Source organism: Humulus lupulus, chromosome 3 (genome assembly GCF_963169125.1).
Source record: "Humulus lupulus chromosome 3, drHumLupu1.1, whole genome shotgun sequence".
NCBI classification, from domain to species: Eukaryota; Viridiplantae; Streptophyta; class Magnoliopsida; order Rosales; family Cannabaceae; genus Humulus; species Humulus lupulus.
This window is the reverse complement of record NC_084795.1, coordinates 158818622-158840238: the sequence shown is the minus strand read 5'-3', so window position 1 is coordinate 158840238 and position 21617 is coordinate 158818622. Positions and strand designations below refer to the sequence as shown.

The 21617-nt window shown below is 36.9% G+C and overlaps 1 long non-coding RNA gene and 1 pseudogene across 1 annotated transcript; both read right to left on the bottom strand.

Moving 5' to 3' along the window:
- Window positions 1-9154: 9154 nt before the first annotated feature.
- On the bottom strand, window positions 9155-10719 carry LOC133821413 (uncharacterized). Its single transcript, XR_009887554.1, has 3 exons — window positions 10608-10719; window positions 10156-10272; window positions 9155-9385 (listed from the first exon to the last, which is right to left on the bottom strand). It is a non-coding gene; the product is annotated as an uncharacterized LOC133821413 (long non-coding RNA).
- Window positions 10720-14010: 3291 nt separating this feature from the next.
- Window positions 14011-18751, bottom strand: LOC133825173 (phospholipid-transporting ATPase 2-like; annotated as a pseudogene).
- Between the last annotated feature and the right edge of the window lie 2866 nt (window positions 18752-21617).

The following is a 21617-nucleotide window of genomic DNA, read 5'->3' as shown; positions in this document are numbered from 1 at the left end:
TTACTTGTGTATTTTTGTAAATCAAATAACTAAGTAACAAAACAAGCATATGGATGATTCTTGAAACCTTTCTATTTCTCAAACTCTTGATTACACCCTACTTTTATTTCACTTGACTCATTTTATCATTTCATCAAAAAGACAACACCAAAATCACAAATCTCTTTTCATTTCTATTTTTATTTATTCCATGTTACAAATTTTTTGTGTTATTTTCTACTAATCTTTTGGTTTTAGGTTACCTCCTTGTGAATCGACCGCCCAATTTTACTACAATTACCGCTTAGTGGTTGTCACATTTTGGGCATTAAACACTTGCGAATGACTTATTTGATGGAATAGAACTCAAATTCTGTCAGCTCTCTTTTTAATTTAGCTAGATAGGCTTCCATTTTGACTCCTCAAGCTTGATACTCCCCTAACACTTGATTAACCATGAGTTGAGAATCTTTGAAGCATTGGATTGTTTTCGCCTTCAGCTCTTTTGCCTCGAACTCCATCCAACAAAGCCTCGTACTCCGCCTTGTTATTGGATGTTTCAAAACAGAATCTGAGAGCTGTATGGAAATGATGTCCTTCAGGTGTGATCAAGATTATTTTGGATCCATGTTCGTTTGATGATCCATCGACGAAGAGTTTCCAAAATTCTTGTATCGGTTACCTCATAGGCTCGTTCTGGAACCCGGTACATTTAGCTATGAGATCAGTGAGCACTTAGCCCTTTATTATAGTTCATGGCTTATATAATATCTCAAACTGACTGAGTTCGATAGCCCACTTCAACAGACGGCTCGATGCTTCAGGTTTTTCAAGACCTACCTTAAAGGTGGATCGGTTAAGACGTGTATGGTGTGGAACAGAAAATATGGCCTGAGATTCCTCGAGGCCAAAATAAGACAAAACACAAGATTCTCAATTAGAGGATAGCGTCATTCAGCTCCCAAAAGCCTCTTGCATATGTAGTATACTGGTTTCTGCGCCCAATTTTCTTCTCGAACAAACACAACACTAACCGTGTTCTCCGTTATTGCTGGGAATAGATATAGACACTCCCCAACTACTGGTTTTGACAATATGGGGGGTTCAGCTAGATGCTTTTTCAGATCTTGAAATTCTTTTTCACATTCTTCTCTTCATTCAAATCGCCTATTTCCTCTGAGCAAGTTATAGAAGGGGAGACATTTGTCAGTGGACTTTGATACAAACTGATTTAGTGCCGCGACTTTTCCTGTTAGGCTTTGGAATTCTTTTCGCGAACTCGGCGATGGCGTCTCTAAAATTGATCTGATCTTTTTAGGATTTTCCTCAATCCCCCTCGAGATTACTATGAAGCACAAAAACATTCCTGACAAGACCCTGAATGTACATTTATGGGGATTCAACTTCATATTATACTTCCTCAACACGTCAAAACATTCTTCTAGATCGGATACATGGTTATTGACAATTTTTTATTTGATAAGCATGTCATTAACATACACTTCTATGTTCTTTCCGATCTAGTCAATGAACACTTTATGGACCATCCTTTAATACGTTGCTCCAGCATTCTTTAGCCTGAATGGCATGACTTTATAGTAGTATACATTGTGCTCAGTCATGAAGCTAGTGTGATCTTGGTCTGGAAGGTTCATCATGATCTGGTTATATCCAGAATATGCATCCATGAAAGACATAAGCTCGTGGTCGGTCGTGGCATAAACCAGCTAATCTATTCTTGGTAAGGGAAAACAATCTTTTAGACATGCTTTGTTGAGGACAGAGAAGTCAATCCAGGTTCTCCATTTTATGTTTGGTTTCAGAACTATAATAGGGTTGGTATCCAGGTCGGATATTTTGCCTCCCTAATGAATCCATATTTTAGTAGGAGAGCTACTTCTTCTTCTAGAGCTTCTCCTCACTTTTTACCAAAAGTCTCCATTTTTGTTGCTTTGTAGGCACATTTCTGTCCAAATTCAACGTGTGCAAAATCACATTCGGACTGATTCCTACCATGTCCGCGTGTGAACAAGCGAAGACGTCAAGGTTTTTCCTCAAAAAGTCGACCAGATCCTTTTTTCGTTCAATATTTAGATTCTTTCTGGTCTTTACAACTCTTGAAGGTGTTTCTAGATCGAGGATTACCCCTTCTAGCTTCTCTAAGGCCTAGAGCTCAGATCGATCTTTGGATGTCCTTGGATCTATTTCCTATGTTCGGGCGACCTCATTTTGTGCTATATGAGGTTCTTCCACCTCTTCAACAACTACCATTGCTTGAGACTCCTCATTTTCTTTGATTATCACCATAGCTTGCTACCCAGGCCATGATTTTCCCTAGTAGTGAGCTAGTCCCTTCTTACAGTACATATCCCCGAGGACGAGGAGAACTTCATAGCCTAATGGCGAACAGAGGTTACAACTTCAAATGTTATTAATGCTGGTCTTCCAAAGATTGCGTTATAGGAAGCTGGACAATAGATCATTACGAACTCAAGCATTTTAGCAACAACACGTGCTTCTTCTCCCAGAGTCACCACAAGCTCAATTGTCACGATGGTTTCCATTCCTTCTCTCAAAAATCCGTAGACATTCATTGAGGTGGCTTTAAGATCGACTACTTATAGCCTCATCTTTTCTAGCGTGGACCTGAATAACACATTCACTAAACTTCCATTATCAATCAGGATTCTTCTCACCCTCCAATTTGCAAGTTGAATGGTTATCTCCAGCAGATCATTATGTCAGAATTGGACATGGTTAGTGTCCTTTTCCGTGAAAATGATTGGTTATTTATCCAATCATTGAACCTATTCTCCGGGGAGAATATCGTGCCCTAATGAGTCTTCAACTCCTGAATATATCTCTTCTAAGCCCCATTGCTTGTGCCCACCAGATAAGGGCCACCTGCAATGGTGGCTATATCTCTTCCTTCAACAAGAGGAGGGATAATGTGGGGAGAGGTGGAGTTGGAATTTCTTGGTGTCCCTAAGCTGGTTGAGGGTTCTACATTGCTGGTGGATTGGGAACTACCTTGTTTCGAGCATACTGTGCTAACGGCCCAGCTCTAATGAGCGTCTCAATCTCATCCTTCAATTGATGGAAATCGTCACTGTTATGGCCAATGTCGTTATTAAAATGAATAAAATTTGGCGGGATCTCTCTTTGCCTGTTGGTGTTTCAGGGGCTCTGGCTTCTTCCATGGAACTCGGGCAGGATTAGCCAGATAGATATGTTTCCGCGTATCTGTTAGGTCGGTATACGCAGTGAATATGGAAGTGTATTTCTCTCCGGGCTTATTCTTTTTGGACCCGGTTTGGTTGCCTTTGCCATTCCCTTTTTTTTGTTACACCCTGCCTAGTTCTCCTTTCTGAGCATTCAAATGTTCACGCAAATTGGACTGGGGGTTGGAACGTAAATTTTGAGCTGCGCTCAACTGATTTCTCAGATCACTTTCTTTCCTTCGAGAGTTATTGCGAATGTTCTGCAACCTTCCCCCACGATGGCTTTCTGTTCAGTTTTTGTTTGCGAAACTTACTGCTCGCAGGTGAGGTCGTGGGACATACATGTCTTCTGTGGGTACATAATTTCTCTTGTTGTTCTCGCAAGATAGAACATTTTTTTGCGATCGTGGAGGTATTGGATGGTGTATAGGTAATGGAGGGTACCTTATTGGTGAGGCGATGTCCCTCAAAATAGGACGTACCAGGTTAGCTCGCCCCTTATCCACCCCTATGTCGCGAACTGATGGAAATGTCCCCTCATTTCTTTGCGTATGGACCGTTGGTCAAGGAACTAGGGGATTTATAGGGACTTCCAATCTTGTAGATGCAGTCTCTGCTTGTCCCACTTGACTAGGATGATTTCTGGGGGCGTGAGCTGTCTGTTCATTGGTTCGATTACTGACAGGTTGGTTTTTTCTAGAAGTGTGTTCAGATGGCACAGAGCTCGGAATTTTTGTTATGACAGAATGAATAACGTTGTGACGATTATTTCTGTGGATTTGAGATCAGTGGGATCCACTTTCTCTCCTTCTGACATTCTTGTCGTTTGTAGGAGGAGGTAACCAAGCCATTATCTCATCTATCATCTGGTTAGCCTGGTCGAGTTGGCTTCTCAGCTGGGTATTCTCCATTTCGATGGTAGTCAGATACCCTGGATTTGGGTTTTGAGGACGTGAAGCTGAGCTTCCAGTATCGTCCTAGTTCATGTGTTGCTTTCCAAGACGGCACTGTACGGAGGTGCCCTTTCTAGTAGGTTCAGTCGGTCGATATTCACTGTGATCACCAGGTCTCTCCAATTCCTTGTCATGCATAGAATGTGTTACCACCATGATGATTGTTGGGATCGAATATTTTCTGACAAAATTCAAGCCTAATATGCTCTCAATGAATGCAAGAATATGTTGACGCGATTTTTTTCCAACAGGAGATTAAAGAATCTGAAATAGAGGGATTAAACTTGTAATAAACCGAAAGTATGAACGCATAAGATTTTACGTGGTTCAGTGGTTAAAATCCACCTAATCCACAAGTCAGTTTTATTTTTGTTTAGTACCTCTTGGAGAAATTGTTTATGACAATTTTTGCAAAGTTTTAGCATACAAAAATTCGATCCCTTTTACTGTCAAGTCCCTTTATATTTATAGGGAATTGTGGTGGACAATATTGGGTAACCATACAATAAAAGGTAACTTACAGGTTTGGGTAACTTCCCAAATAATTGAATACATAAATGCCTTAATTAAACATATGGATGTTATATCGGGCATTGGATACATGACCATTATAAACATTTATTATGCATGAAGAATCTCCGAGTCTCTTGGGATTCTTCCTTATGCGCGTCAATGGACTTCCGCAAGCTGGATGCGCTACTCGAACTGGATGTTATGGGAGCAGAACGATCTGGCCTTTATCATACCTAGAGCTTGATGAGGGCGATCTGGACACCATATATCTCGATCTATGTCATTGACATCTGATACGATGTGGAGGATCTCAATTTGTCCCAACCTTGGTGGCATAACCTCGAGCTATTTGATCTGGAGTTAAAGAAATGTCTCCGGAGTCCAATTTCCTTTATTTATTGCTTGTCAGCTGTACCCTGAGCAAGATAAAACATTCATGATATTATTCAAATCACACATTTATAATTGGAGAAGAAGTTTGTTTATTCTTAATAGAAAATAAATGTTATTATAATTTCTTATGTAGTTACAAAGTCATACTATCTGTACACACACGACACCTATACATAATGTATTTATAATGTTTGTTGTTATTTAATATGAATGTATATTTAGTTAAGTTACGTTAAGTAATAAAAAAATATGTTCTCTTTATAAATATATTATATACTATTATAATAATATTTGAATTTATATTAATATAATTATTAAATATCTAGTCTTGTATAATATATTATTATAATAATATTTTATAATATTTCAATTTATATTAATATAATTAATAAATATCTATTTTAATAACTTTTAAATGTATATTCTGTGAAATATTTATAATATTCCATTAATGTTAACAAAAGACCCGTTAAAACAAAGAATTTCTATTATCTACACACTTTGTATATATACTAGATACAACTAACGTGCAATGCACGTTTACTTTTTTTATTTATTTATAGAATCTATTAATTATATTTATTAAATTTGTATCATTGTCAAATAAATTTTAAATAAATAAATAATATTATATACAAAAGAATGACATAAACACATTAAATAAAAAATTAAACCAAAACACTGTTTATGATTTTATATATGTTACACCCAAATTTCGAGAATAAATAAATAGCCTCGAAATGTCAATTCGAAGTAGTTAATCTTGAAATAACTAAGCTCAGGTATACGAATGTTAGCAGCACACTTATACGAATTGTTAAATGGTTCCAGATCTGTTACCAGCACTCTAGTATACTTAGATATCTATTAGAAGCATCCAAGCATGAGTTGCATTGTTCGAGCTCGTCATTTCGATTATATCCTCCTTCTCATCTAGCGATTTTGCCGAACTTGTTCCTCGAAGAAGGTCGGTCCCTATTATCATGGGATATTATGTAATTAATGCATTATTTGTATTAATTTCAAATTTAAATGCTTGATTGTAACCTCCCGAAATAATGGGAAGATATTCTTTCAACCTGGTCTATAAATAGCCTTGGGAATTTCATTTGTAAGGACGCACAATTTGTACTGGAGAATACTCTACCAAATTTCTTTCCGAAAAACCTTTGAGAGAATAGTGAGAGAAATAATATTGACTTGTGGACTAGGCAGATTTTAACTACTGAACCTCGTAAAAAGCTTGTGAAATCTTCAGTTTTTTCTGCATCATTGTTTATTGCTCTACATATTTAAGTTGACAAAAAACGACATCAACAATTTGGTGCTTTCATTGAGAGCATTAAACAAATTTATGTATTTTTTAATCAAAAACCTCCTGCACAACATCCATGGCTGCTACGAACAATCCGTGAAGGCAAAAATTGCTACAAATCCCTGAGGAACGAATTCCTGAAACTGAGAACTACCCACGAAGGCCTGGGAAGCAGCCTACGGCAGATCAGAGCCCGGATGAAGGAAGTGCATCATCCGACTCCAGGGGGCCACCTACTCCAACCCCTAGGCCCGACGGGGATACATACAATAACCCCGAAAGATACGTGCCCTTTGTGGAATTGGAGACTCGCAGACTGAACAGACATCTGGATGAAGCCTCACGACGTAACAACGAATTGGTTGGGCAAGCCACAGAGGCACAGGCACCTCTTCGGAGGACCAGAGGGTGTCCTTGCAAGAGTACAGCAGCGTGAATGGCCAAACAAAGGGCCCAAGAGGCCCAGTCAAGGCCTAGGGTAAATACCGGCAACAGATGCCCTGAGAGAAATACTCAAACTGCTACTACTGGCAACCCTACGGTGACTGTAACTGTTGGAACAGGGAATAACTGAGCTCCCTCTGTAGCTTTGAATAATAACCCCGAGCCCATCAAGAACAACCCAAAGCCAGTCCGAGCCAGTTCCGGACCTTCCAGACCCAACAATGGAAGGCCCCCGCCATTGCCAATAAGGCATCCTCCATCGAAAATAAGGCACCCATCTCCAGTTCGAGAGGTACCTCAGTCAGCTCCTAATGGGAACTAGGCGAGTGAACGAGCACCCCAAAGAACCTCTCGGAGTGGTAGCCGAGACAGAAACCATAGGGCTCGACCTAGACATGGAGGTGAACGAGAAGCACCCTGAGGACATATTGCATCATAGCCAGCGGGAAGTCATATGTCGAGGTCATAAACAACTGGAGTGAGGGGGGCAATGGAGGACCCACCTCGCAACCATCGATCCACACAACAAACTGAGACAAATGTTAGCTTCATAAGTTGAAGTTTTGACCTCAGTAGATTGGTGAGTGTATACAACACAAAACCCGTGAATACTGGAAATTATGAGAACAACAACCCTGATCTTCGAGATCGCTTGAATCAAAACCAGGGGCAGGCTAACCCTTCAAACCCAGATTTACGAACACATTTGAATAGTCAAAAGAGCCCATGCAGCCAGTATACGAGAATCAGTATAACCCTGTACTTTAGCAGGGAGCTGGAGTTTTTACAAACAATAACTAGTTGCCCCAAGCGCAAGCTCAACCTCTGGTGGATTTAGTCCAAGAGAGAATTAACAAACTTGAAAAAGCATTCAGAATACTTCAAGAGGAGAGAAATAAGGAAAAGGCAGATGGCTCCGATGAGGAGATCGATCCTTTTCCTCCACATATATCAGACACTCCATTTCCTTATGGATTCAAGATACCCCACGTAGCACCTTTTGATGGGACCACAGACCTTTACAGCCATCTGAGTACGTTTAACACAATAATGCGCGCTAGCAACGTCAGTAATGAGCTCAGGTGCATGTTTTTCGAACCACGTTGATGGGACTAGCAACAAATTGGTTCGACAAGTTCCGAAGGCATTTGATCTCATCTTGGGAACAATTGGAAAAAGAGTTCAAGAAACAATTCAAGGCCATGGTGGGTGTCTGGCCTAAAGCCTCAGCCTTGACTAATGTTAAACAGCATCGGGGAGAGTCCCTAAGAGCTACCCAGCGAGGTTTAACATAGAGATGGCACAAGACTGTAACGCGATGACAGTGGTCATCCGATGGCAGTACAATCTGGGGTATTGCAAAAAATTCCCCTTTGGGACAATATGCAAAGGAAACCTATAAGGATAATAATTGAGTTCAATAATAGGGCTTAGAGATTTGTCAATGTAGAGGAGGCGAGATCAGCATTAAAATTGACCCCTCAGCCTGTTATAATTACAATGACGAACGTTAACTCAACCTCGACCTTGGCTGCCCCCTCAACATCGTGGCCCTCAGGAGACAACCCTTCAAAAAGAAAGAAAAATGAAGGGAATAACTTGGAGGCAGATGGGGGGAAAAAGAAGAAAGGAGATAAATATTTCTCGATTTACACAGTATTTACCGAGCTTACAAAAACTCAAGAAAACATTTTATTGCAAACAAAAATCAGGTCCCGTTTAGACATCTTGATCCAATTTGAAATAAAAAATCAAAGAGAGATACCAATAAATTATGTAGATTCCATAGAGACGTCAATCATACCACCGATGAATGCAGACAACCGACAGACAAGATCGAAGGTCTGATCTCAAGAGGATATCTTGGGAAATATGTAAGAAACAAAAATCAGGCCCAAGCATCGGCTGGGCACAAGGCAGCTCCTACATAGCCTACACAATAGAACACGACCACGCTCACATGGGAGGACGATCAACCTCCCACTACAAGAAAAAATGCTTTTAATAACACCGAAAATGTGTTATCAAAACATACGATAACACTTTCTGATGTGTTAAGACCGACTACGTTATCGTAGGTCAGGGTACTTTACATAACACTTTATCAGTGTTATACAGATGTGTTATTGTACTGCCAACGATAACACAATTTCTGTGTTATTTTAATATATAGATAAGTGTTTAATTATGTTATTTATAGTCGATTATATAACACTTTTTTTGTGTTATACTACACTTTAGTATAACACAAGTGTTATATTAGCTTTGAGAAACATAATCTTTTTTTACTTACACAAAACTAGGAAAACAAATATGAAAGTTGAAGTCAAATAAGGTAACATAAATAGATTTTTATTAATTACTCAAATGTAATTACAATATTTAGTCTACTAGTCTAGGCTTAAGAAATCATATTACAACATAATTTATGCCCAATTCTGATTCCTTTATCACTAAATACAAAACAAGAAATGTATACAAAAATTAGTGAAATACATTCTTCCATTCTAAAGGCCTCAACTACAAATGTTGTCAAGAATTGCTCCAAAGAAATCATCTCAATATACCTGCACATTGTAAAAAAAAATCCTTTTATTATTAAGAACATAAGACTTAAGCTAGTTTCCACCTGTAAGCATATAAAGTTTAAATTAAATTTGTAATAACTCCAAAACTTGTCGAAATAGCAGGGTATAGCAAGATGTACTACCATGCAAAACGACTGAAGCAAAAAAACATGCAACTTAAAACAATAATCTAAGAGATGAATGAAGAGAAAATTCCACTGCCAAACAGAGTACTCTATCAATACCTAAAACTTAATGAAAGTGAAAGAAACATTCAGCAGCATAATTCTAAAGCACAACAGAAGACTTTCTTTTTTATACCTTGACAAGGGCTGATGAGAGTCATATTTTTGTTGGTAGTTCGTCTTCTAAGATGGTCATATCACCCTATTAAGCAAGAAATATCTAAGCATATGAATTTCCCACAAAACAAACAGTTAAAAATGTCAAAAATACAAGAATCAAGATGAAAGTATAAACAACACTAACATGAGGTTTATGCATAAGAATTTACTACAAGAAACTTAGAAAAGAACTCAAACAAAGCTAAGCTAACTTTTACAATGTTACCTTAACTCTAACTCTTATTTACAGTAGAATGGCTATCATAAATAAATTTCATAACAAACTATAGATCAGGTTGCGTTATGGGCCTAATCTTGTATGGCTTCTGCAAATTCAATTTCTTATAAGTTATAACCCGGTCTCTGGATACAAATCAGTTTGTCATTTGATAGAATGAATATAAGATCAAAAATAAAGAGCAGTACCTGAGCAATGTGCTTGGCAGAGATGAGTTCGACCATAACAAATGATGCATGCCATCCGTGCTTAAGGCCAAAAATTTATAGAAGACCATCATCAGCATGGGCCTCAACAAACTTTTTCTGTGAGAACAGTAAATGTCAAGATAAGCATTATTGACCTGAAACTTAAGTCCCTTCAATAACAGGGGATGTTATCATCATATAAAGTCTAAAGGGACCATATGGTACATGAGATCAAATATGGTAAGGGGCAAATTATGATGAGTGAGGTGAAAGTGTGAAACACAATAACTCCACAGTACTTGAGTATTATTGATGAATCAGGGAAAAACAATAACTTCGTAAGTACTCGAGTATTTTCATGCTCGCATCTGCATAACCAACATACAACATAGAAGAACATAGAGCTAACAAACCCAATGAAAATTAACATTATCTCGAAGAGAGATATATACCTTTTCCAAATAATCTGGCTTCAGATTACCCCAGGGATGTCGTCCACTTCCATAGTTATGAAGATTTAAAGCAACAATAGCTCTTACACTAGAGGAACACATAATTACAAAATGAGATTTATTGAATAAGCATTGTGCCTTTTTTCCAGCATGGTACATTTACATCAAGATACAAATATCCAAATAACAATTTTAGTTCTAAAACATCATTGGTAATAGTCCGTAATCACAAGACTTTTCACATAATAAGATAACAAACCAGACCTTATTAGAAATTGGTCCTTGTGCTAGGTAAGGTTTCTCATTACATAAATGATGAAAGCCGTAAGCCACCTAAGCATCCATTCTTGTAATATAGATCCAAAAAATAAGGAGGCTTGTGTAGAATGATAAAAAATACAGCCCTGGTCTGCTTCATATAAAACTAAGAGGGAGCAAACCACACACACACACACATATACTAATACAGAATAATTATCAGCTCTTAGACAAGTCAAAAATCACACAAACATACCTATGCTAAAGTAATTATAAAATACTCCTTTATAACAAGTCTTTTTCTCAGGCAGCTCCCCTTCAATCTCCAACCCCTGCATTTAAATACATTTCACCTATTTAGGTTAATTTGTTCACATGAAAATAAATAAATTTAATACTTCACATTTTACAAAGACTAACACAAAACATATTCTAAGTTTAATATGCAGCACATCAAAGATTTCAAAACAAAGTTCATTTTCTTACAAGCAATTAAAAAAATAGCTTTAAAAAAAGTTAAACTTTCCATGTTTATATTGTTTTATATATCTTGACTATTAGAATAAATCTCTCTAGATACAAACACTAGAATGAAAACAGGAAAAAATAAATTAATTACATCAAAACTTCAAAAATCCCATCAACTAGCCTCTACAATTTTATTTTTCTGCATGAATTATAAGATTCAAAAGAATGATGCACAAGAAATTGCCTAATGTCACATCTAGCATTATACACAATCCAGAGCAGAGCAATAGATTATATGTTATAATGCTATATAGTCCACCTTCTCACTGATTATTCTTACTTAAAAAAAAAAATTTGTGAGGCTTGAACAATATGAGAACCTAATATTTCATAGCAGAGCAATAGCACAGATATTAGGCCCAGAACGCAACCTGATCGTTATAACTTCGCTGCTAACATACCTGAATTCGAAACCAGTAACAGTGAATGAAAACAGGCATAGGCAGTGGAAAGAATATATCAGGAGTTAACTAATAACTGTATGACAAAAACAGAAAATATAATTTGAACTCAAACAGTAAGAACTCCACTAATCCTATGTGTTGTTGTTACCGGAAGAACTATATAGCAAGAATCGGACCCATCCCTGCTGCAACTATGAGCTGTAATAAAAAAAAAGTAAAAATAGTTTCTATTTGCCAACAATGGCCTTGACTTTGACTTCTCTATAATAGAGATTAAATGAACCATAACAACGAAAATTTGAAAAACAAATATAGCTCCAGTCAACTTATCAATCATAGTATCCATAGCTGTAAGCTTTAGTTCAGGTATGCCCCTACTCATACCCAACTTGGTTTCATTGCCTGATAAAATAAGAATAATTCACTATGTAAACTCGTTGAGATAACATTAAGATACACGTATATGATGATATTCTAACATTACAGCATCAATCCTCTGGAAACTTCCATAACTAAAATTGGTCAGATTGCAGAGAAGGTACAAAATTTGTAGGCACTGAAGCCATCAACCACATGACAGCCTTTAAAGAGAGACATATATATATAGATAGATAGAGAAAGAGAGAGAGAAGAAAAATAAGAAAAAGCATGACTCACTTAAATTTGTGCTATTCCCATCAATCAGAAATACAAGTTTTATCAATTATTATTTCTTAAGATACAGTAGCAAGTTTGGGAGGTACTAAGATATTTCCCTTGGCATATTGATGTTGATAATTAATATGAAAGTTTTCGACTTCACCAGTAGTGTCATGATTAAAGTACAAATTTTCATACTTTATTCATAATTTTTTTCATATACTGCGTAAGGTCATTTACCATTTATGAGAACTTCCCTTTTCTTCTTGCTTCAAAACAAAACAAATATGTGCATGCATGAACAGAGAGGTATGCATTAAAATATGGCCTTGACAACTAGAATAAACAAACTTGCCTGTATAAACAGCTACTCCACATGCCCATTCGGTATTCCGCAAGTAACATGACTGAAGAATTGTGTTTTTAATGGTTAATGGGCACAGATCGTTATCAATAAAAGGAGGAAACAACCGTAAATTGGCATCAAATCTTCTAATGTCCTTGTCAGGAACAGGGCACTCAATCACACCCTACAGAGAGAGAGAAATGCATCATCACTTATTAAAGTGAAATAAAACTCGATAGAAATCTTCATGGAAAGCTTACCTTGATTTTGTGCAAGACTTCTAGATCAATCCCCATGCAAGCTGAGGGAATAAACCTGGCCTTTAGATCAGCTTCACCATCTAGAGCAGAAGTCTGGTGGAAGTTACATTATCAAGTTCTTGACATGTTTAAGCAATTGTAAAGGTCAAAAGGAAAATAGTTACAGGATTACAGAAAAAGAAACACTGCCATTGCAATAATTCTACGATATAAGCATGATTATGAATGGAAATTTAATGTACTATAAAGTTTTTGCTTCTTTAGAAATGAATAATCTTCTAAGCATGCAAGCAACACCAAACAATGTCAGAGAAAAGAAACCCTGAAAGTGCAGAGGTTTAGGTACCCCTTGTGGATCAGATGTCCCAATGAAAACCAGATCACATGGCACTTCATCATTCTCTTGGAGCCATACTATATTACCCACATGAATATCCTGTGCTTGAACCTACAAGTGAATACGACCATGCTCAGCTACTTGTGCCAAGTTAGCAATAAGGATACTAACGGTGTATAGAATCCTGTTACAAAAAACACTGCATAAAGCTTCATCCCAAAAAAATATATTCAAATATATAGTTATTTGCATCGAGTCTTGGACTAAACTGGAATTGCTTATAGGGAACACTAAAGTCACAAAAGGAAGCGTACCATCATCTTCACAACAACTATATCAAGCACATTGACCAATCTAAATAGAACCCATAATGACACAAGTAGAAAATTCATAAAATATATGGAACGATGCCCAATCTACAAAGAATTCAAATAAAGGCAACGCAACATATGTTTCAAAAACCATACAGATATATTTACAAAAAATCATAACCGCCTAACCCAAAAGGCAATCAGGATAAATAAAATAACACCGAATTATACGAATTTTCCTTTGTAGTTCTAAGCAGCTTTCAAGTCAGGGCATTCTAAAAAGAATATTTGAATGTTGAAAGAATACCATTTCAGTGTTTGTTAGATTAAGCAGCAAGAAGGCTTTACGAAGAGTCAAATTTGAATCAACAAAGCATGCTTAATAGAAAGAAACTTACTTTGTTTCTAATATCATAACAAAAGCCTGCAACCAAATACATCCAGAGAGAGCAACCAATGAGATCTCCTCCATTTCACTTTTTTCATTCGCTTAGGCATGTATGTTGATTACAAATACAACAATTGCCTGGACATCAATCAAGCCAGGAATCAGTATCAGTGGATCAAAAGCAACAACCATCTCTATATTTTGAGCAACCAAAGTTTTGTCGAAGTGCTTAAAATTAAATAATTCAGCAGGCTTGAATATAAAAGAACAAAAGAAGCAAAAATAGTTGTTTAGGAGTTCAACTATTTTAAAAAACACAACTCACATGAAAAAGAGATCTTCCAAACCATCCAGAGAATGTGCTAGGATTCAGAAGTCTGTTCCCAAGAATAAAAAAACAAAGTGAAAATTAGCATTTTAGGTTAGACAGTAAATTCCCATTGGCAATTCTGATGTGAAAAATATCTCAAATAAACATTAAAAATCAAATGTGAGGTGAATTATCCTATAAAGAACCTTCTCGCTTGACAATAAAACAAAATTTGTGGATGCTGCATCATTGTTTCTTCACTAAGATCTTTGTCCAGGACACTGACTAGAACAGGAACACTAGTGTAGACAGCATTATAAGCCGTCAAGCTAACTGAATTAAAAAGACTAGTCCCTGAGACACCTGAAACAAAAGAGAAGCTGACAACATGCCAAAGTTAGTACACCAGACATTTAAAAAAGAATAATATACAAGATCAAAAGGAATAATGTTTACATGTCAATTATAAAAGATATAAAAATGAAATTATACTTATTAACACACAACAGAGTAAGCTTGAAAGAAACTTAAACTGTCTGATATAAGTATAACAATGAACTTTTTTCAACATTTTGATACAGCCTAGAATGTTAATAATGGCAAATATAATCTAAAGTTGATTTCTCACAACTAGGAGCTATATAAAATACCTTAGGTTCTGAAGTTGTAATCCTCATTGTAAGTAAAACTCTCTCTAAACTTCTGCCGACTTCATCTTCTGTTTTGCCATTAATTAATAGAAGCTGTCCTTTTGGCTCTGTCAAGTCAGAAAGCATAACATAAAGCAAATAATATTTAATGAAAATTGATAATATTAAAGAGAGGGAAGAAATATATCCCTTACAGAGCTATGGAAGGCAACAAACTCAAATCATTAAATTAAGCAATAGAGCCAGGTAGAACACACCATAGCAAGTTAAAGTCATCTCTCTATTTAAGCCACGCAAGTCAATCTTTAGCCCCAATACTTTTTTGTTATTTTACCAATTACATAAAAGGGAATTGCAGAAAGAACTAAAAATTATGAAAGAAAAAAAACAGACACCAAAATAAAAAAATCAATCAAGTGAAAAAATTGATAAAGTATTTGGAGCAAGGTAATTATCTGAAACAACTAGAGACATTAAGGCCAAGTGTCAATCTCGCTTCAGATAATCCACTCCATTATCCTTTGTTCTGCTTCTTCAGTCCAAGACACAAATTTTTCTGCTTAAATAATTAGGCTTCTTCGAACAATAAAACGAACAAAACACAAGTTAATAATCCAATTAGTTTGACTACCTGGTGAAACAAAATTGCAAGAAAGAGCAATCTGTATTGCAGTATTCTGCTTGTCACCAGTAAGCATCCAGAAATTGATTCCTGCTTTTCTTAATGCCTCTATTGTTTCTGGTACTCCATCCTGACAATTACAGTTTAAAATATCACAACTATCAGTATCTAGTACAATCCAAGCAATATTATCCCTAATCTAACTATGTTTCCCCTTCTACTGAGCACTCTGCAATTAGTAGAAAAGATACACACATATATATGTTAGAAAAAAGTAATAAGTGCATTATGTCACCTGTAAACGGTCTTCTATTGTGGTAACCCCAAGGATCACAAGATCATGTTCTAATCTTTGACAGACCTCAGCTAGTCTCCACTGCACAGAGTAGTGAAGTAAAGGGAGTAGATAGACAGAAAACTCATGACATGTGAATGAGTTTGTGTGCTTTAGGTGTTTACCTCTCTATCAACCACTGTACTACTGGCCTCTTTAAACATTGAAGACCATTCCTGATACTCATCTTCCTCCAAAATACGCCAAGAAAGACAAAGTGTACGAAGACCTAATTGAGCATATTGTTCCACAGCTTCAATAAATGTCCTTGTCTGCTGCCCTGAGGTACATTGGAAACCATCAAACACCAATACGAGAAATATGCATTAACCATATATTTCTAGACATCTAGTAGCATATATAGCAATAAATAATTGAGAACTAATATACATGAGCAGATAAAAAGAATCAAAACCTACTCTGTGGGGGATTATATTAAAATGAATAATAAGAAACCAATTAGTGCGAAGGTTTCAACAAGAAATATATCAATCCCCTGAGCCAAGAAACTCCAACATACTTCACCTTATAGGTGACTAAGAAAGGGAGGTCATTAAAAAGTACAATTAGATTTACCAGAACTTGCATACGGAAGAATTGCTTCATCTGCACCCTTTGATAAAAGAATAATATTCCCATTCTGGCAATCCTTCACCACAATTGACATTCTTTTCCTATCCGAAGTAAACTCCAGAGTTTCCAAAACCCCATATCAAAGTGTAGAAGCATTGAACTTGATCTCTGTAATATATTGATCAATATCAAATAGCCAAACCTAAGATCAAAACAGAATATCCAAATAGCAAAGAACAAACCAGCGTACCAAGAATATTTCCACTTTTATTGAAGAAAACCATATGGAATTGAGCAGCAGCTTGGATAAGTGCATCCGCATCCTGGGACTGCGCCTTGTACATGATAGCACCACTTTTGCTACAAAGAGCAAAAGAAATAGCAAAGATCAGAATCCGTAAATAATTGCATTTATTTTTCTTTCATATCTCCTACATGCTATCACAATAAATGGTAGTCTTCTTAATCTATGGGAAAATCAAAAGATTGTAAAACCATCAAAAACAGAAAAAAAAATACTTATAGAAGCAAAATCACCTCTGTACCGGTATTACTGTATTACATATTGCCATTATTGTAAGGAACCGTATAACATCAGGAGAACCGCTTGCAACAGCATTGAGCAACCTTGCATCTTTTTATCATAAAACAAAACTAATCAGAAAATAAAGTTAAATTATAATCCAAAACAGTCCTATAACTGTCAATGATATCAAATCAATGACAGAAATAAATTAGCCAATCACCAAGCCCATTTAAAAAAAATACTACATTTTCTTTATTATTTGTCTTTGAACCTACATATTAACACATGAGCAATTGAACTATGAACATAACCACATAGCCCAACATTCATAGGTCTTAAACAAATCATTCAGAGGGCCTGTTTGACATGGCTTTGAAACTTTTCCAGAGCCTAAATGTTACTTTTTTAAGTGTTTGGATGAATTTTGTTCTTTTTTTTTTAGGAGTGCTTGGATGAATTTTCAAAAGTGTTTTATGAATTTTCAAACTCTACGAGGAAGTAAATGTCCATTAACTTCTTCATAAAGATCTTTTTAATAAAAAAGGGAAGTTGTTTTCAGTTTTAATTTTTTTTTGAAAAAAAACTTAGATTACATATTTTATCCATAGTCTAATTAATAAAATTAAATTAAATATAATAAAATATTTGTTATGATTTTAAAAAAATAAAATAAAATAGACTATCCAAACCGTAATTGAAAAAAAAAAACTTAGGCCTTTTACTTCTCTTCTTCGACTATATAAAAGTAAAAGCAAAAGATATGTCAAACGAGCACACTATATACAATAATATATGATCTCCATTACTTTTGCTTCATGCCAGATGCCAAATACAAGGGCATTCAGGCATGGGATGCCACAATAGATAATACCTCTCTAATTTACCAAGAATTGTTTCATCACTATTACTTTCTACAGTAACAATACTGAACATCAAGACCAAGAATCTTTGCAGCAGAATAAACCGCTAGGGCATATACACAAAGGAATTATCCCCAAAATAAATTTTTGACGTAAGGTCAACTTAACACCAATTTACAACCCCAAATTAAGCTAATAACTACATAAGTTTAACAGAAATATTTGTTCAGAAAAACACCATACCTTTTAAGGCATCTCCTGTCTCATTTCCATAGAAAATGCCACTGATACAACACCTTCTAAAGATCATCTTATTTTCTGTTAGAGTACCAGTTTTGTCAGTCAAAATGTACTCAACCTGGCCCAAGTCCTCGCTGATTGCTGTACTGCCACATATTATATAAACCCCATATGCATATATTCAGAAAAAGGGGGGGGGGGGGGGAGCATTGACTATTACTACAATACCAATTACACTCACTTTGTTGCATGGGCTGGAGTAATAGTCTCATGGTCAATCATTTTATCATCCCAATCAATAAACTTTGCATACAAGCTCTTCACAAGGTCAAGGGACACTTGCCAAAGATATAACAGTTTACACTAGAGACAATCAACCGCTTTCAAACAGAGAAATTCTAACTTTTGTTAACAAAAGCATTGCTGTGTCTTTTATTCTTATAATGATTTATGTACCACAGTTTCTCACACATTTTTATACAGAAGGATACCTTAATTGATATGGGGATCATGATTGAACAAAGTAGCTCAAAACGAAGTGGAATGACCAACAGTTCATACCATGGACCTTCGTCGGGATACTCGACATACCATTGCTGCAAATTACATTTATCTAATATTTAGCCTATGTGCTTATAGTATATATACAGAGAGGAGGGGCGGACAGAGAAGGAAACCAATTTTCAGATTATTGAGGGACACTCTAAGAGAAAAATTTGTATTATTGTAAGGAAAATTGGACTGAAGAAAATTACATAGAAAAAATCAAACCACGCTTCAAAACAAGATATTCACATCCATCTCAATTCGCTATGACCAGTTAATTCAATCCAAGACACAAAGAAAGAAGAGAGCTGACAGAACCTGTTGGAGGAGTCCCTTCCTGCAACGTTGCTAGTCAGAGAGAGCGAGCCGAGAGCCTGTTGGAGAAGTCGTCGTCGGTGGGTGCTCTGCTTCCTCCGCTGCTCGGCTTGCTGGACTGTCCGTTGCCGAGAAATATGGAGAGAGAGTGTGAGAGCAAAGGTTGGGGGAGGCCGGAGGTAGAGGGAAACAGAAAATCAAACAACCCATTAGATTCATTCCCAAATTAAGCTCGATTAGCATAAAAAACCAATGACCCAGATCAATAACACCTAAAACTATATATCCTTACCTGGCTTGCCAAGACCAAAGAGGAGTGAAACAACCCAACGAATGGAACCCTACTGACAGAGAGATAGAGAAAGACGAGAAAGAGATGGAGGAGATATGAGGGATGGAGGCTGAGATTTGAGGGATGGAGGAGATGTGAGCTCAGATTTGAAGCAGGGATGATGAAACCGAAGATAGTGTTTGGACTTTGCTTAGCCGAAGAAGAAAATGGTGAGTCCGAAATTGGTGTGATTTTTTCTGAAAAAAAATGTATGAGTGGCGGGCTCCCAAAATATTACTGCCTTTTTATTTTGCTACATACATAACATTTACCATAACTCTTTTTCATTTCTATTATATTCATGTGTTATGGAAATGGGTATTTGGTATAGTGCCCCGATAGATGGGAAGGATGTGGTAGCCATTTCTGGAGGACCACATCTTGTTGGGTCGGTTAGAATTGCGCAAAAAATATATGTCAACGAGCTCAAGACAGGGGGCGGATCTCCCTACGAACATGAACCCCGAGCTCCAAAACAACAAAGGTTTGAAACTCAACCCATTACTTTAACAGAACAAGATGCATCGTATGTCCAGTTTTCCCACAATGACCATCTAGTCATCATGGGAGCTCGGTTAACATCCTTTCCAAGGACACTTTGAAAAAGATGGGACTCACAGTTTGAGACTTGAAAGCTTATGCGACAACGTTGTAAAAATTTTCAAGAGAAGGGACAACCAGCATAGGTTCCATTAAGCTCTCGGTAACCTTGGGTGACTATTTAATCTCAATAACCAAGATGATGGAGTTTATAGTGGTGGACACCCCATCAGCCTATAATGTACTGCTTGGGAGACCAGCCCTAATTGGGCTGGGGGCAATGTCATCTGTCAAACACTTGGCCATCGAGTTCCCAACATCTAGTGGCATTGGGACGCTGAAGGGAGACCAGCTGGCCGCTCGAGAATGTTATAGCAGTTCCATGAGAGGGATGGATCAAACAAGTGTGTAGGCACTTGTTGTCATCTAGGAAATAAGTGGGACAGTCTTCAAAGTCGAAGAAGAGATCAACCCCTGAATAGAAGAGGATAGGGTCGATCTCGAACCAAAGAGGAGCTCGATGAAAAGGATACCACTAACGTGGTAAAGAAATGGAAGAACCTCCCCAAGGATGCGAGATTGCAATTAATTCACTTCCTGAGGAAAAATCAAGATGTGTTTGCATGGTCGCACTCAGACATGGTTGGGATTAGCCCAAAAACTATAAGCTATGCACTATACATAGACAGAAGCTTCCCTCTGAAGCAACAAAAAAGAAGGCTCCTGGACAATGAAAGGAAGAAAGTCGTGAAAGAAGAGGTTGAAAGGTTGAACGTAAATTAGTTTATCCGAGATGCTTTCTACCCCAATTGGATAGCCAATCATGTGCTAGTTCCGAAGCCCAATGGCAAGTGGCAAACTTGTATTGATTATTCAGATCTCAATAAGGCATGTCCAAAGGTTTGCTTTACCTTGCCTCGAATTGATCAACTCGTAGATGCCACCGCAGGTCACGGCATCATGTCATTCATGGATGCATACTCTGGATATAACCAGATTTCCATGCATGCACCTGACCAAGAACATACAAGTTTTATGACCAAGAAAGGCTTGTATTGCTACAATGTGATGCCTTTCAGGCTCAAGACTGCTGGAGCCACATACCAAAGATTGGTGAATACGATGTTTGTCGAAAAAATAGGTAATAACATGGAAGTTTATGCGGATGATATGCTAGTCAAGTCCAAACATAATTGTAACCATAAGGACGATCTCGTTGAATGCTTCGTTGTACTTCAGAAGTACACTATGAGACTTAACCTGTAGAAATGCTCATTTGGAGTATCCTCAGGAAAGCTTCTTGGATTCATAGTAAATACTCGGGGCATAGAGGCAAACCAGGTAGATGCCTCCCATTCTTCAATATTTTGAAAGGGGCAAGAATTTTGAATGGTCGGAGGAGTGTCAGCTCGCATTTCAAAACCTTAAGAAGCACATTGTCGAACCACCAATCTTGTCCAAGGGAAGTATTGTACTTATACCTCATGACAACTAAGCATGAAATCAGCATGGTACTTGTTTAGGAGGATAAAAAAGTGCAAAAACATGTTTACTATGTTAGCAAAAGGTTACTGGAGGCAAAGTCAAGATATTCGTTAATGGAAAAGCTGGCTTTGTGCCTGATACATGCATCTCAAAAGCTTCGACCCTATTTCCAAGCACATCCTATACACGTATTAGTTGATCATACAT